Below are 14,709 nucleotides of genomic sequence, written 5' to 3'. Positions count from 1 at the left end.
GAATTAGAAACACGGGCTTCAAGGCCAGTTGGTTTATTCAGCATCTAAGCTCTAGCATTTATTTATATGCTGTGGTGATTTATGACAGGTTTAGCCAAAAGAGACTGTTTAATATTATAAATGTTAATTTACCTATGTTATTTTTTTCTTTTTTTTTTTTTTTTGTGATGGAGTTTTGCTCTTGTTGCCCAGGCTGGAGTGCAGTGGGCAATCTCGGCTCACTGCAACCTCTGCCTTCGGGTTTTCAAGCACTTCTCCTGCCTCAGCCTCCCAAGTCCCTGCGATTACAGGCGTCCGCCACCACACCCAGCTAATTTTTTTGTATTTTTGGTAGAGAAGGGGTTTCACCGTGTTGGTCAGGCTGATCTCGAACTGCTGACCTCATGATCCACCCCCGCCTTGGCCTCCCAAAGTGCTGGGATTACAGGCGTGAGCCTCTGCGCCCTGCCCTATTTTTTCTTTCATTACAAAAGTTAAGAATGGATAATTATACCAAAAATAAGGTAGAAATACCATGTTCGGTGTTGCTAACATTAAAAAGTGAACATTAGGCTATACCTGACACTAACTTTGGATTTCAAAGATTAGTTTTACATTTTATTTTTGCCCCTTCTGGGAGCCTTTCAGCTCTGTCTGTGAGTGCTCCTAATTATCTGCCTCTCTCAATGCTGGTTTGAGTGAAGTAATTTCTCTCTGCTGCTAGACTTCTTTTTTTTTTTTTTTTTTTTTCTGAGAGAGGGTATCACTCGGTCACCCAGCTGGAGTGCAGTGGTGTAGTAACAGTTCACTGTAACCTCAACCTCCCAGGCTCAAGTGATCCTCTCAGTTCTGCCTCCAGAGCAGCTGGGACCACAAGCACATGCCTAGCTAATTTTTGTATTTTTTGTAGAGATGGGGTTTTGCTATGTTGCCTGGGCTGGTCTCAAACTCCTGGGCTCAAACAATCTGCCCACCTCGGCCTCCCAAAGTTCTGGAATTGCGGGCGTGAGCCATTGCACCCAGCTCTGCTAGACTTCTTATGCTTGGTCCGTAAGAGCCTTCTCAAGCTACTTTTGGCCAAATTTGGAACCTTTCTAAAATATCTCAGGATTCTTGTTAAGTGTAATTTGTGATTTCTTCTGTTTCTGGGAAATCCCCTCCCTTGAGCAGGGGTTAGACCTAGTGATGCCCTTCTAGTGAATAAAATATGGCCACAGTTATGGGATGTCACTTCTGAGGCTGGGGCACAGAAACATCCCACTTTCCTCTTGCTGCTGCTCTCTCACCCTCTCACTTGCTGTAAGAGAAGCCAGCTGCCCCAGGGAGAGACATTCATGGCAAAGAACTGAAGCTGGCCTCTGGCCAACAGCCCATGAGTACAGAATCCTGCCAGCAACCCTGTGAGTGAGCTTGGAGGAGGATCTCCCCAGGCAGACCTTTAGATGACTGCAGCCCTGGCACACACCTTGACTGCAGCCTTGCGAGGAGATCCTGAGCCATACCCAGGTTCTTGATCCATTGAAACCGAGATGATAAATACTTGTGGTTCAAACTGCTAAATTTTAGGGTATTTTGTTAGGCAGCAACAGATAACTAATGCAAGGGCAAAGGTTTACGGTACAATTAAGGTTGCCGCTTGCATGTGGGGAGCTCACTATCTGGTAAATGCTTCTGTTGTCGACCATCACTGAAAAGTCAAGATGTGATACAATCATGTTTGTTATTTCCTGATAAAGAGCTCCCACAGTTTCCAAGCTTCGGTTTTGTTCCACCTATTATTTTGCTTTTTCATTTAATTTTGGAATAAGTAATACATGCAAATGGTACAACCTTCAAAAGGTACAAAAGGGTATTAAGTGTCAGCCTTAGCCAGGTGACGTGGCTTATGCCCGTAATCCCAGAATTTTGGGAGGCTAAGGTAGGAGGATCGCTTGAGCCCAGGAGTTTGAGACCAGCTTGGCCAACATGGCAAAACCCCATCTCTACAAAAACTACAAAAAATTAGCTGGGCATGGTGGCACAGGCCTGTAATCCCAGCTACTTGAGAAGCCAAGGTGGGAGGATTGCTTGAGCCTGGGAGGCGGAGGTTGCAGTGAGCCGAGATCCCACCAGTGCACTCCAGCTTGGGCAACAGAGTGAGACCCTGTCTCAAAAAAAAAAAAAGTGTCAGTCTTCCTGCCTCCTTTTATCCCAGTTACCTAGTTCTCCTACCCAAAGGCACTGGCCATCGTCAGTTTATTGGTTATCTCTTTAGAAATCATCTTTGTGTTTACAAATATATACATTCATATATCTTTTTTCTCCTGAAACAAATGACAGTGGAATTTGACTTTCAGTGGCCTGTCTCAGGAAGATGGTAGACATATGACAGATTGAAATCTTACATAGTTTCTGCATTGGATTCCAGCATTTGGATTCCAACTCTCAATAGATTAGAACTTAGTCTGGCTGGGCACTATGGCTCACACCTGTAATTCCAGCACTTTGGGATGCTGAGATGGGCAGATTGCTTGAACCCAAAAGTTCAAGACTAGCCTGGGAAACACAGCGAAATCCCATCTCTACAAAACATGTAAAACTCAGCTGGGTGGCACGTGCCTATAGTCCCAGCTACATGGGAGGCTGAGGTGGGAGGAATCACTTGAGCCCAGGAGGACGAGGCTCCAGTGAGCTGTGATCACACCACTGCACTCCAGCCTGGGCGACAGTAAGACCCTATTAAAAAAAAAAAAAAAAAATTGCCTGAGAAAACAGTTGGAAAGGAAGATAACAGATTGCATGATGATCGGCCTGGAGTAGGACTTAGAGAAGCCCTCTGGAGTCTTGGAGACATCCACATGAACTGCTTTTGAGGAAGCTTCCACAATGGAGTGTCTTGTTGACCTTTGAGGGAAGGGGCAGTGAAAATAACATATTAGAAAATGTCCCAGACAGTTGTTCAGCCTTTTCTCCCATATTTTCTAGCCAGCTTCTCCCAAAGAAGTCTTCATATTTTGAAAAATAATTGCTTTTTTTTTTTTGGTGACTTGGTTCCAGTCACTTTTAAGGATCTCTGAGTTAGACAGGAAATGAGTCCTGAGAACAGGTGTGAGGAGGAAAGAAAAAGCTTGCTGTTTTATTTCCCCTCCTTTCTCTCACCAGAGCAGGCAGATCTAGGTGACTGTGGCTGATTGCGTGGGTGGGCTCCCAGGCTCCAGAACAAGTCACTCTTTCCCTGCCTGGCCCTGAGACCTCATCACGTATCTTAACCTCTTCATGTCTCTGTTTCCTTCCTGCAAGGTGAAGGTCATTAAACAAGATAATTAAAATGACTTTCAAGAGTGGTGGAAGCCTGAATCAGGAGAACTCACATGAATACGAGGTGGTACTGTAACAGTCATTACCTTTAAAATTATAGCGGCATGCCCAGCCCGACACAGTGGAGGCAAAGGCTCATTGGACAGCACTTGGCTGAACACCAATGTTAGTTTTGTTTCTTTAATGTGTAGTATCGGTTCCAAATGGAATTGAATCATCAAGTATGCTTACCTGGTTTGTTATGCCAAGTAATAAGATTGGCCAATCCTTCTTATTTATTGTTCAGAAACTATAGAAGAAAGCAGCCAACAAATGATGATGGTTTTTCAGTGACTCATGCCTCCTTTGATTAGAATCCAATGTAGCCTACTCCTTATCCTGGCATCATTACTAGACATTGCCTTTTATTCTGACTAAAGGAGCACATGAATGGATATATTTTAAAGAAATGCCTAAGCTGGGCACAGTGGCTCACGCCTGTAATCCCAGCACTTTGGCAGGCCAAGGCGGGCAGAGCACCTGAGGTCGGGAGTTTGAGACCAGCCTGACTGACATGGAGAAACCCCGTCTCTACTAAAAATACAAAATTAGCCTGGCATGCTGGCACACATCTGTAATCCCAGCTACTCAGGAGGCTGAGGTAGGAGAATTGCTTGAACGCGGGAGGCAGAGGTTGCAGTGAGCCGAGACTGCCCATTGCACTCCAGCCTGGGCAACAAGAGCGAAACTCCATTTCAAAAAAAAAAAAAAAAAGCCTAGTTGGTTCACTGCTCCCTGACAGAATCTCTTGCTCTAGGTAGAACAACCAATTTCTTATTTTAGGCTACTCATCTGTGACCTTGATAATATGGAGTTAGAATTCCTTCCTCCTTTCTATTTCTTTCCCCCTCCCCGTCTCCTTCTTTCTTTCCTCCCTTCTCCTTTCCTCCCTCTCTTCCTTCTTCTCTCCTTCCTTCTCCCCTTCCCTCCATTTCCTCTCTCTCCTTCCTCCTTCCCTCCTCCTTTCTTTTTCTTTCTTTCCTCTCTCTCCCCCTCCTTCCTTCTCTTTCTCTTTTCTTTTTTAGAGACGGGGTCTCCCTCTGTCACCCAGGCTGGAGTTCAGTGGCATGATCATTGCTCACTGCAGCCTTGACCCCTGGGCTCAAGCAATCCTCCCGACTCAGCTTTCCAAGTAGCTGGGACTACAGGCACATGCCACCACGCGCAATTACTTTTTGTTCTTTTTGTAGAGACAGGGTTTCACCATGTTGCCCAAGCTGGTCTCGAACTCTCCAGGCTTGAGCAGTCCACCCCTCTTGGCCTCCCAAATTGTTGGGATTACAGGCATGAGCCATCACACCCGACCTCTCTGTCTCTCCTTCCTTCTCTTTCTCGTCTCCTCTGTGCCAGGTACTGCCCCGGGTGTTCATCATACAGCAAAGAGAAAAGACAAGATCCCTGCCCCTGTGGCATTCTTGTGTGGAGAAGAGAATAAACACACTAATATGTGGTATTAACATTTATCACATGTTGATGATATGTGCAAGGAAAAATAAATAAGCATGAAGGGCAAAAGAGGTGAGGGCTTACTACTTTGTCCAGGTGACTCAGGGAGCCTCATTAATAAGATGACCTTCCACTTAGTCAACAAACGTCTGTAAGATAGTTACTGTGTATTGTACTCTACTCTAGGTGCTGGGGATGTAGCTAAACAAAATAAGCTGAAATCCCTTCGCTCTGGGAGTGTACATTCTGGTCAGAAGAGATTATTAATAAATAAATTTTATTTTATTTATTATTGAGATGGAGTCTTAGTCTGTCGCCCAGGCTGGAGTGCAGTGGCACAATCTCAGCTCACTGCAACCTCCGCCTCCCAGGTTCAAGCAATTATCCCACCCCAGCCTCTCAAGTAGCTGGGACTATAGGCACACACCATCATTCCCAGCTAATTTTTGTATTTTTGTACAGATGGAGTTTTGCCATGTTGGCCAGGCTGGTCTCAAACTCCTGACCTCAGGTGATCCACCTGCCTTGGCCTCCCAAAGTGCTAGGATTATAGGCATGAGCCACTGTGCCCAGCCTAATAAATTTTAAAGTCTGATAGCAGATGAGAAGTGTTATGGACAATAATGTAAAGAAGGGGGACCGGAAAGGCTGGGGTTTAAATATGGTGGTGATTGATTGGGCTCCTAAAAAGGTGACATTAGAGTTAGGACAGTAAGGTGAGGAGCTACTGGGGAAGAGCATTCCAGGTACAGGAACAGATCCTGTGTGGCCCCAAGCTCCAGGATCAGGGAGACACCAGGATGGCTGTAGATGAGAGGAAAAGAAAGCAGATAGATTTTGGGTTTTACTCTGAGAGAAGTGAGAACCCACTGCAGGGTTTCGAGGCAAGGAGTAACTCCATCTGATTACCTTTGGAAAGAATCAGCCTGTCCCCCATGTTGGAGTTAGACCGAAGGGCGTGCTTTCTGGGGCTACCTCTCATCCAGGTGAGGGAGAGCAGAGCTTCAGCCAAGCAGGTTGCAGAGAGGTAGGGAGAGGTTTTAGGTTCTGGAAACATTTGGAAGGCAGAGACTAGGGCTTGCAGATGGATAGGGAGCAGGGTAGGAGGGAAGATGAGACTCCAGCATGACTCTAGGTGTTTGGCATGAGCACCTGGGAGATGGGGTTGCCTTTTACTGATGGGAGGAAGCCTGGGGGATAATGGAGTTATGAGGAAAATTGAGGGGTTCAGTCTTAGGTTTGAGTAGACACTTGAAGTTTGAAATTTAGCTTCCTTTGGCAATATGGAAACATTTGGGGGCACCACCCTCTTCTTGAACAAAATGCTAATAAGTGTGTATAGAATGTCGGGGCCAAATAAGAAACTTTGCAGAGTTCAGCTGCCTGCAGCAGTTACTAAGGCTAGAAACTTGGCACTTTCTTCAGTGTTTTTCCTCCCAGTCCCCCTGCCCAGATGAAGTGAGTTGTGAAATGCTGCCTCTGCCTCTGAAAGTTCTGCCATAAATCCCATCCTTTCTGCCTGCACCACCTTATTAGCCTCTGCCTTTAGCCCCTGTCGCCAGAGGACAGTAGGGACTTTCTGCAATCTTGTCTTGGCACAGATTAACACCATCTCTTCCTGGAGTCCTTGGTCAGGGTTATCATTTCTTTTTTTTTTTTTCTTTTTTTCTTTTTTTAGACATAATCTCGCTCTGTCACCCAGGCTGGAGTGCAATGGTGTGATCTTGGCTCACTGCATCCTCTGCCTCCTGGGTTCAAGAGATTTTCCTGCTTAAGCCTCCTCCTGAGTAGCTGGAATTATAGGTGTGCACCACCACACCCAGCTACTTTTTGTATTTTTAGTAGAGATTTGTTAGTAGAGCCTTGGCCTCCCATAGTGCTGGAATTACAGGCGTGAGCTACCACGCTAGGCCTAGGGTTATCATTTCTAAAATGCAAATCTGATGAGAACAGTTTCTGTTGTAGAGGCCCCAGGCTCTTTGCACAGACAGTTCCTGCACTTCTGCTCCCCACCTCCTTACCTCTGCAGATGCTTCAACTTCAGGAACCAACTCACTTGTTCCAGAATAGTTTCCTAGGCCCCCTTCCCTGCTCTATGTCCTCATTGTCCCTGTTTCTTCTCCATCACAGTGGAGATGCTACTGTGGTCTGAATTCTTAGGGTCTACCTTACCCCAGACTTTAAGCTTCATAGGGACAGGAGCCACATTACTCACCAGCAGCTAATTGAATACCTGCCACAGGGTCAGGCGGTGTTGTTTACTCAATGCAGGGGGAACTCCAACGGCCTCTCCCTGCTTAGCACACAAATTCCAAACACCTCTAGCACCCAAGGCCTTCCCAGCCTTGCCTCAGTCTGCTTTCCAGTCTCCTCTTTCAACTCTCTTCCTCCTCCTCTCCTGTCTACCCGCACTTTAGTAACTCTAAACTAATCCTGCGTGCCTTCGGTGCTGCAGAATATTTGCCCCCAGGGATTTCTTTCCAGAAATGCCTTTCTCCTCTCACTTTCTATTTCCCAACCAGATAGTGGCCGGGCTTGGGACTTGACCTTCAAGGCCAACTCAACAACCTTCCTCTCGCTCTCCATCCCTGACCATTAGGTATAATTGAGTGCTTTCTCTTCCACTTCTCCTGCTAGCAATACTCATGGTGAATGTCATGGTAAGGTGTTTATTTGCCACTATTCATGCATAGACTACACACTTATGAGGATGTGGTGTGTATTTCATGTGTTACTTTAGGTACTTTGTAACTTTATATACATATATACTTGAAGTACTATATATACTTTGTATCTTTATATATAATGCATAATTTGTTTATTGGATTGATGGGTGGGTAATAGAGGAACAATGGAATTTTACATTTTAGGAGGCTTGTTCCTATAATTATCTTAGCTCTTTTATAAAGCACTGATATGTAACAAAATTACAGGTTTGAACTCAGAAAGCTTGCAAAGTTTTTGCTTTTGTTTTGTTTTTAGGATAACTTTAGGGAGATTTCTAAGTATTGTGTAGGTTCAGTTAACCAACATAATATGTTTTTTAGGAGTATAAACATGATAGAGATGTCTGCCGAATAGTCAGCATGTTGATTGTAGCTTTAATTGTGAAAATTGGGGTGGGAACAGCTAAAGGCAGAGCTAACTGGTTTCCTCCCAGGTATTTATCATGAGTTGTGTGCCTTAGGCTGTGTTCCCTGTTGAATGTGGTTTTTCTGGTTGTTCCGACAGCACTGCTAAGTGTGCCCTTTGACATCACTAGAGAACTCATTTATATTGATGGTGCCACTCATATCTTTGGAAACTGGATTTCCAACCTGTAGGATTACAGTAAAATTTAGACCTGAGTCACCACGCAGAGCCTCCTGCTGCTGTATGTGGCCTGAGTGAATCAAAATATGCCTGGACAGCTCATTATTTAGCAGAGAGAAAACTCTGCCATTGGCTTTTGAAGAGCAGATGTCCAAACGTAACTCGTCAGCCTGATTTTTGGAAGCTTGAGCAAGGGAAATCTGGTAATCTCAGACCATTTAGTAATTATTTAAAAAGTGAATTGAAGGATCAGGAAATAAGGGAATTGCCTAACAATAGGATATGCCCCACGCCCAGTGCTGAGAGAGGTAGACTATGCAAACTTCATAAAACTGTCTGAATACATGATGGACTACTCCCATATCCTCTAAGGGAGGTAGTCTGACTCCTACAGAAACAGCTCCATTTTGATTTTAGGAGGTGGTTGTGATATAAGACTTACCATCTTAATTCTGCCATCAGTTGCAATCAGCATTAATTGCAAATCTCTTCCTGACAAAAATTCAAGTCCAGGCATGGTGCAGTGGCTCGCACCTGTAATTCCAGCACTCTGGGAGGCCAAGGTGGGCAGATCACTTGAACAGGAGTTCAAGACCAGCCTGGCTAACATGGTGAAACCCCGTCTCTACTAAAAATACAAAAATTAGCTAGGTGTGGTGGCATGTGCCTGTAATCCCAGCTATCAGGAGGCCGAAGCAGGAGAATCGCTTGAACCTGGGAGGCAGAGGTTGCAGTGAGCCGAGATCGTGCCACTGCACTCCAGCCTGGGCGACAGAGTGAGACTCCATTACAGAACAAAACAAACAAAATTCACATCCATGTTCCTAGCAGAACGGTGACTTTAACTCGTATCTGACTGTCCCTTTGCTATTCTGTCCTTAACACTGGGGCGTGTTGACACGTTTTCACCTACAGGTATGTTGCCATGAACTTGTGATCTGCCGCAGTAGGCGAGCCCCAGTGTACCTATCCCCTATGTGTGGTTTGCCCCCCAGGGGTAGCCTCCCCACTGGCTGGCTTGCTGTGCATCTCAAGGTCCCTGTCTCAGCCTCTCCTTCTCTTCTATCCCATTTCTACCCATCTGGAGCTCCTGCCTCAACGATTTGGCTCCAGGGGTATTCTGTTCTGAGGATGGGCTGGCTGGAGGCAGGAGAAAGAAGCCTTGTGTCTCATGGAGTGAGGACGATCCCAAACTGGATGGAGGCATCACACATGGTGACTAAATTCTGTGGTGCCATTGCATATAGAACACAGGCCTGTCAAGGCAAGTGGCATTTTGTGGACTGCTCTGGACAGAGCTAAACAAATTTTGAGACATCTAACTGAAATGTGAAATCTTGGACTGCAGTTCCCATTGGCAGCTCGGGTAGGTGGGCACCTAGGGAGGCTTGCTAGGCTGAGGCACTTTTGCCTGAGTGCAAGAAAAAGCAGTTCTCATTAGCCAGCCATGGTGGCACTCACTTGTAGTCCCAGCTACTCAGGAGGCCGAGGCGGGAGAATTGCTTGAACCTGAGAGGCAGAGGTCGCAGTGAGCTGAGATCACGCCACTGCACTCCAGCCTGAATGACAAAATGAGACCCTGTCTCAAAAAAAAAGCAGTTCAGCAGTTCTCAGCATGAGGGTTTTATGAGCAGGGTGCTGGGCTAGCTGGGTTTTAATCTGGGCTCTGCTTCACACTTGTGAGACCACGGACAAGTTTCTTGACCTCAGTGTCTTTATTTACACAAGGGGAATAACAAGACCTATGTTATTGGATCCTTGTATAGCTGGTGCTATCATTAATACATTATGAAATCAGAATTACAAATAAAGGTTCTTCGATCAGATCTACTATTTGCTGTATATTTGGGATGCCCTGGGCTCAGTACTCCTGAATGAGCTTACTTTCCCCACACCCATCTCAATTATCTACTCTGGAGTCATCTTTGGCTCTTTCTTGCCATTTGAGACAGTCCGATGGCATTTATAACATTTTAAAAATCAATTTAGAGGAAAGTGTGTGTGTTTTCATGAATTAAGGCTGAAACCAGTTGCCTGCTGGCTTAACAAAGGACTAGCAGTTTCTTGTTTTACCCCAGCACCTCCAAGGATCCTTGCACTGAGTTTCTTGCTAGTGGGTCTTGGTTTTAACTAAACGAGGAATCGGTGAATGAATGGTCTTCCATTTGTAGTGGGTTTGGAGTGGAAACGTCCATGGGCATACCTAGAAAGGCTCTAGAGGAAGTAGCTTTATTTGAACCCAAGGAAGGGGTTTAAGAGCAGAGCAGGGAGAAGGGAGCCAGTCAGATCTGGCAGGGCAGGCCCAGGAGGAGATACTGCTCTGAGGATGGAGGAGATGTGGGGCAGGCAGAAGTCATGGCTCTGGGAAATGGCGGCCAAGCCTTCCTGGCCCTCAGAGGTTTTGAGCAATGCATACACTTGGCTCTGCTTTCTTCCTGAGCTGCTCCTCCCCTTAATATGCCTGGGTCAGACTATGGTTGAGCAAGGAAGCTGTCTTGTCTGAGTATGCTTCCCAAAGCCACCTGTCCCTCACCATCAAGATGGGGATACTCAGCCACCCACCTTAATCAATGGGAAGCTGCCCACCTGATCTTTCACGGGCAGTGGGAGGTGGGCTTTTTTTTATCCAGGCTGGTTAAGTCCTTGCAGAGCAGCTGGGAAAACAAGAACATCTCTGAATTTTTATTTGTAGAAATTACCATCTACCTCTGGCTTCCTGGGCTTTTTAACTGGTTACAGTGTTTGCTGCTGTGGTCGGCCCAAGGGTTAAGCCTTTCTCTTGGGTGTGTGTTTCATTCTACAGCATAAGTCATTTCCTCCTTGCATCAATTTCCACTTCTGTCCTTGGCATAGGGATTTGTTACCAGCTTGGCATGCAACTATCTCTTGCGTTTTATTTTTAGAACTTAGAGTAAGGATTAGCTATGTAATATTTTGAATCCTTCGTACTGACTTTGGTAAAATACACAATAGAGAAAGCTTTAAAAGCTTAGTTTTTTTTTGTTTGTTTGTTTTTTGTTTTTTCACATAAACAGTAAAAATGGCCTTTTAGAATTCTAATCTGGACTATATTTTCCTCCCTCAATTCCCTTGACTGGTTATTTTTAGGATTTACGGATGGCTTTGGAGAATAGGTATGATTCTAGGATTCTTCCTAGTGGCTTAAGAAAATTCTTTTTTCTTTTCTTTTCTTTTTTTTTTTTTTTTTGAGACAGGGTCTCACTCTGTTGCCCAGACTGGAGTGCAGTGGCATGATCTTTGCTCACTGCAAACTCCTCCTGGGTTCAAGCAATTTCCCCGCCTCAGCATCCCCAGTAGCTGGGCCTACAGGCACATACCACCACACCTGGCTAATTTTTGTATTTTTTAGCAAAGACGGGATTTCACTATATTGGCAAGGCTGCTCTTAAACTCCTCACTGCAGGTGATCCGCCTGCCTCAGCCTCCCAAAATGCCAGGATTACAGGCATGAGCCACTGCTCCCAGCCAGAATTCCTTATATCTCATTATAAAAGTGACATCTAGGATATTTGTAGATTGTACATAATGTATAATCGTTAACTGTCTAGCTTTATACCCTATAGATTTTTTAAAAATCAATTTAGAGCTCTGTGTATATATATTTGTATGTGTGTGTGTTTTCATGAGTGAAGACCCAAACCAGTTGGTTGCTGGCTTTAGGCAGTAGAACCAAAATGCCTGGCAAGTCTTAGATCTAATCCTGCTTATACTTCATTTCCTGGACCAGAGCTGGCTTAGGGAACTTTCCGGGATGATGAAAGTGTTCTGCTTTTTTTTTTTAGATGGAGTTTCACTGTTGTTGCCCAGGCTGGAGTGCAATGGCACGATCTTGGTTCACTGCAACCTCTGCCTCCTGGGTTCAAGCGATTCTCTTGCCTCAGCCTCCTGAAGAGCTGAGATTCAGCTGAATAGGTGGTGCTGAGGCACGCACCACCACGCCTGGTTAATGTTTTGTATTTTTAGTAGAAACAAGATTTCACCATGTTAGCCAGGCTGGTCTCAAACTCTTGACCTCAGGTGTTCCACCCGCCTCGCCCTCCCAAAGTGCTGGCATTACAGGCGTGAGCCACCGAGCCCAGCCCGAAAGTGTTCTGTCTCTAGCCACTAGTCACAGGTGGCTTGTTGAACACTTGAAATGAGGCTAGTGCGACTGCTGATCTGGCTTCTAATTTTAGCTAATAGCCACACATGGCTCGTGGCCACTGTACTGGATGGCACAATGGCCTTGGGTTGTTCTTACCTGATCAGCAGAAGGCTTTCTGAGGAACTGGAGCTTGGATTGTGGGAGATGGTCCGAGAATTAGAGGGGCGTGTACCACTGCCCTCTTCCCCACATGCTTAGACTGCGTCTCTACTGTACCTATGCCTTCTCCTGGAAGCGATGAGCTCACCTTAGTTCTTAGAGCTTCAATTCTTGAATGCTGCAAGCCTTCCTGAGGTTGGCTTCCTGTTACCCTGTGGATAAACTCTAGGCTCCTAATGCCCTTTTTGATAGACCTCACCTCTCTCTTCCTTACTCATTACTTTCCCCATCACTCTCTGACTGCCCATGACACGGAAAGATTTGCAATTTCAAGAACAGGCTGTTCTTACCTCTAGACCTATCCAATTGGACACTCTCCACCTGAAATGCTCTGTCCCTTTCATGCACCTGTCTGACTCCTACATGTCCTCTAGGTCTCAGGTTAAATCTCAGTTTCTGCACCACCTCCTCTGGCAAAGGTTTCCTTGACCTTTCCTAGGACAGATGGGTGCCTTTACCTACTATGTATACTGAGTGGATTCCCATCACAGCACACTTGATTGAAACTGCTTATTTACCTACAAGTCCCTCCTCCTGCCCTAGAGTTTCTTAAAGGGTGGTCCCTCTACTGGCAGCACTGGCATCACATGGGAACTTGATGGAAATGAAGAGTCTTGGACCCCAGCCCAGTCCTCCTGAATCAGAAATCCTGAGCATAGGGGCTAGCAATTTGTGCTCAACAAGCCCACCAGAGGATTTTCATATGTGCTAAAGTTTGAAAGCCACTGGGCTGAACTCTTAGCCCCATGAAGGTAGGATCCGTGATTTTTGGTTTGCTACTGTCCCTAGCTTTTAGCGCACTGTCTGGCTAGATACTTGAGAAACACAGCCAGAGAAGAAATTCCAGTTATTATTTTGGCAACTTGTCTGATCAGGAATTTTTTTAGTTGAAATCAGTTTAAATCTCTTCTCCTTTCTCGAAAGGAGATAAAGAACAACCGAGCACTTAAAAAAAATTATTGTCATCCGGGCTCAGTGGCTCCTACCTGTGGATCACCTGAGGTCAGGAGTTCAAGACCAGCCTGGCCAATATGGTGAAACCACGTCTTCTTTTTTTTTTTTTTGAGACGGAGTCTCGCTCTGCCGCCCAGGCTGGAGTGCTGTGGCCGGATTTCAGCTCACTGCAAGCTCCGCCTCCCGGGTTCACGCCATTCTCCTGCCTCAGCCTCCCGAGTAGCTGGGACTACAGGCGCCAGCCACCTCGCCCGGCTAGCTTTTTGTATTTTTTAGTAGAGATGGGGTTTCACCGTGTTAGCCAGGATGGTCTTGAACTCCAGACCTCGTGATCTGCCCGTCTCGGCCTCCCAAAGTGCTGGGATTACAGGCTTGAGCCACCGCGCTCGGCCGAAACCACGTCTTTACTAAAAATACAAAAGATGAGCCAGGTGTGGTGGCAGGCACCTGTAATCCCAGCTACTGGAGAGGCTGAGGCAGGAGAATCACTTGAACCCGGGAGGCAGAGGTTGCAGTGAGCCGAGATGGCACCATTGCACTCCAGCCTGGGCAACAAAAGCAAAACTCTGTCTCAAAAAAAAAAAAAAAGAAAAAAAAAGAAAGAAAGAAAGAAAGAAAGAAAAAAATATATTGTGGTAAAATATACACAACATACAATCTACCATCTTAACTTTTCTTTTTTTTTTTTTTTTTTTTGAGATGGAGTCTTGCTTTGTCGCCCTAGCTGGAGTGCAATGGCGTGATCTCGGCTCACTGCAACCTCTGCCTCTGAGGTTCGAGTGATTCTCCTGCCTCAGCTTCCTGCCTGCCACCATGCCCGGCTAATTTTTGTATTTTTAGTAGAGACGGGGTTTCACCATGTTGGCCAGGCTGGTCTCGAACTCCTGCCCTCAGATGATTTAGTCAGCTTCCCAAAGTGCTGGAATTACAAGTGTGAGCCACTGCGCTCGGCCTTAACCTTTTTTTTTTTTCTTTTGAGATGGAATCTTACTCTGTCACCCAGGCTAGAGTGCAGTGGTGCGATCTTGGCTCACTGCAACCTCCACCTCCCAGGTTCAAGCGATTTTCCTGCCTTAACCTCCTAAGTAGCTGGGACTACAGGTGCCCGCCATTACGCCTGGCTAATTTTTTGTATTTTCAGTAGAGATGGGGTTTCACCGTATTGACCAGGCTGGTCTCGAACTCCTGACCTTGTTATCTGCCTGCCTTGGCCTTCCAAAGTGCTGGGATTACAGGCATGAGCCACTGCACCTGACCCAACCATTTTTAATTGTACACTTCAGTGTCTTTCAGGGCATTCACATGGTTATGCAACCATCACCACCATCCACCTCCAAAACTTCTTCATCTTCTCCAAC

At 45.8% G+C, this 14,709-nt stretch overlaps 1 protein-coding gene across 5 annotated transcripts in view; it reads left to right on the top strand.

Annotated features, from left to right (window-relative positions):
* Nucleotides 1-14,709, top strand: part of ATP8B1 (ATPase phospholipid transporting 8B1) — a 149,103-nt gene that overhangs the window by 24,067 nt on the left and 110,327 nt on the right. The gene's annotated exons all lie outside the window — the stretch shown is intronic.

Source organism: Trachypithecus francoisi, unplaced genomic scaffold (genome assembly GCF_009764315.1).
Source record: "Trachypithecus francoisi isolate TF-2019V2 unplaced genomic scaffold, Tfra_2.0 Contig01474, whole genome shotgun sequence".
Classification (NCBI taxonomy): Eukaryota; Metazoa; Chordata; class Mammalia; order Primates; family Cercopithecidae; genus Trachypithecus; species Trachypithecus francoisi.
Note: the sequence above shows the minus strand (reverse complement) of the source record. Positions and strands in the feature narration are given on the sequence as shown.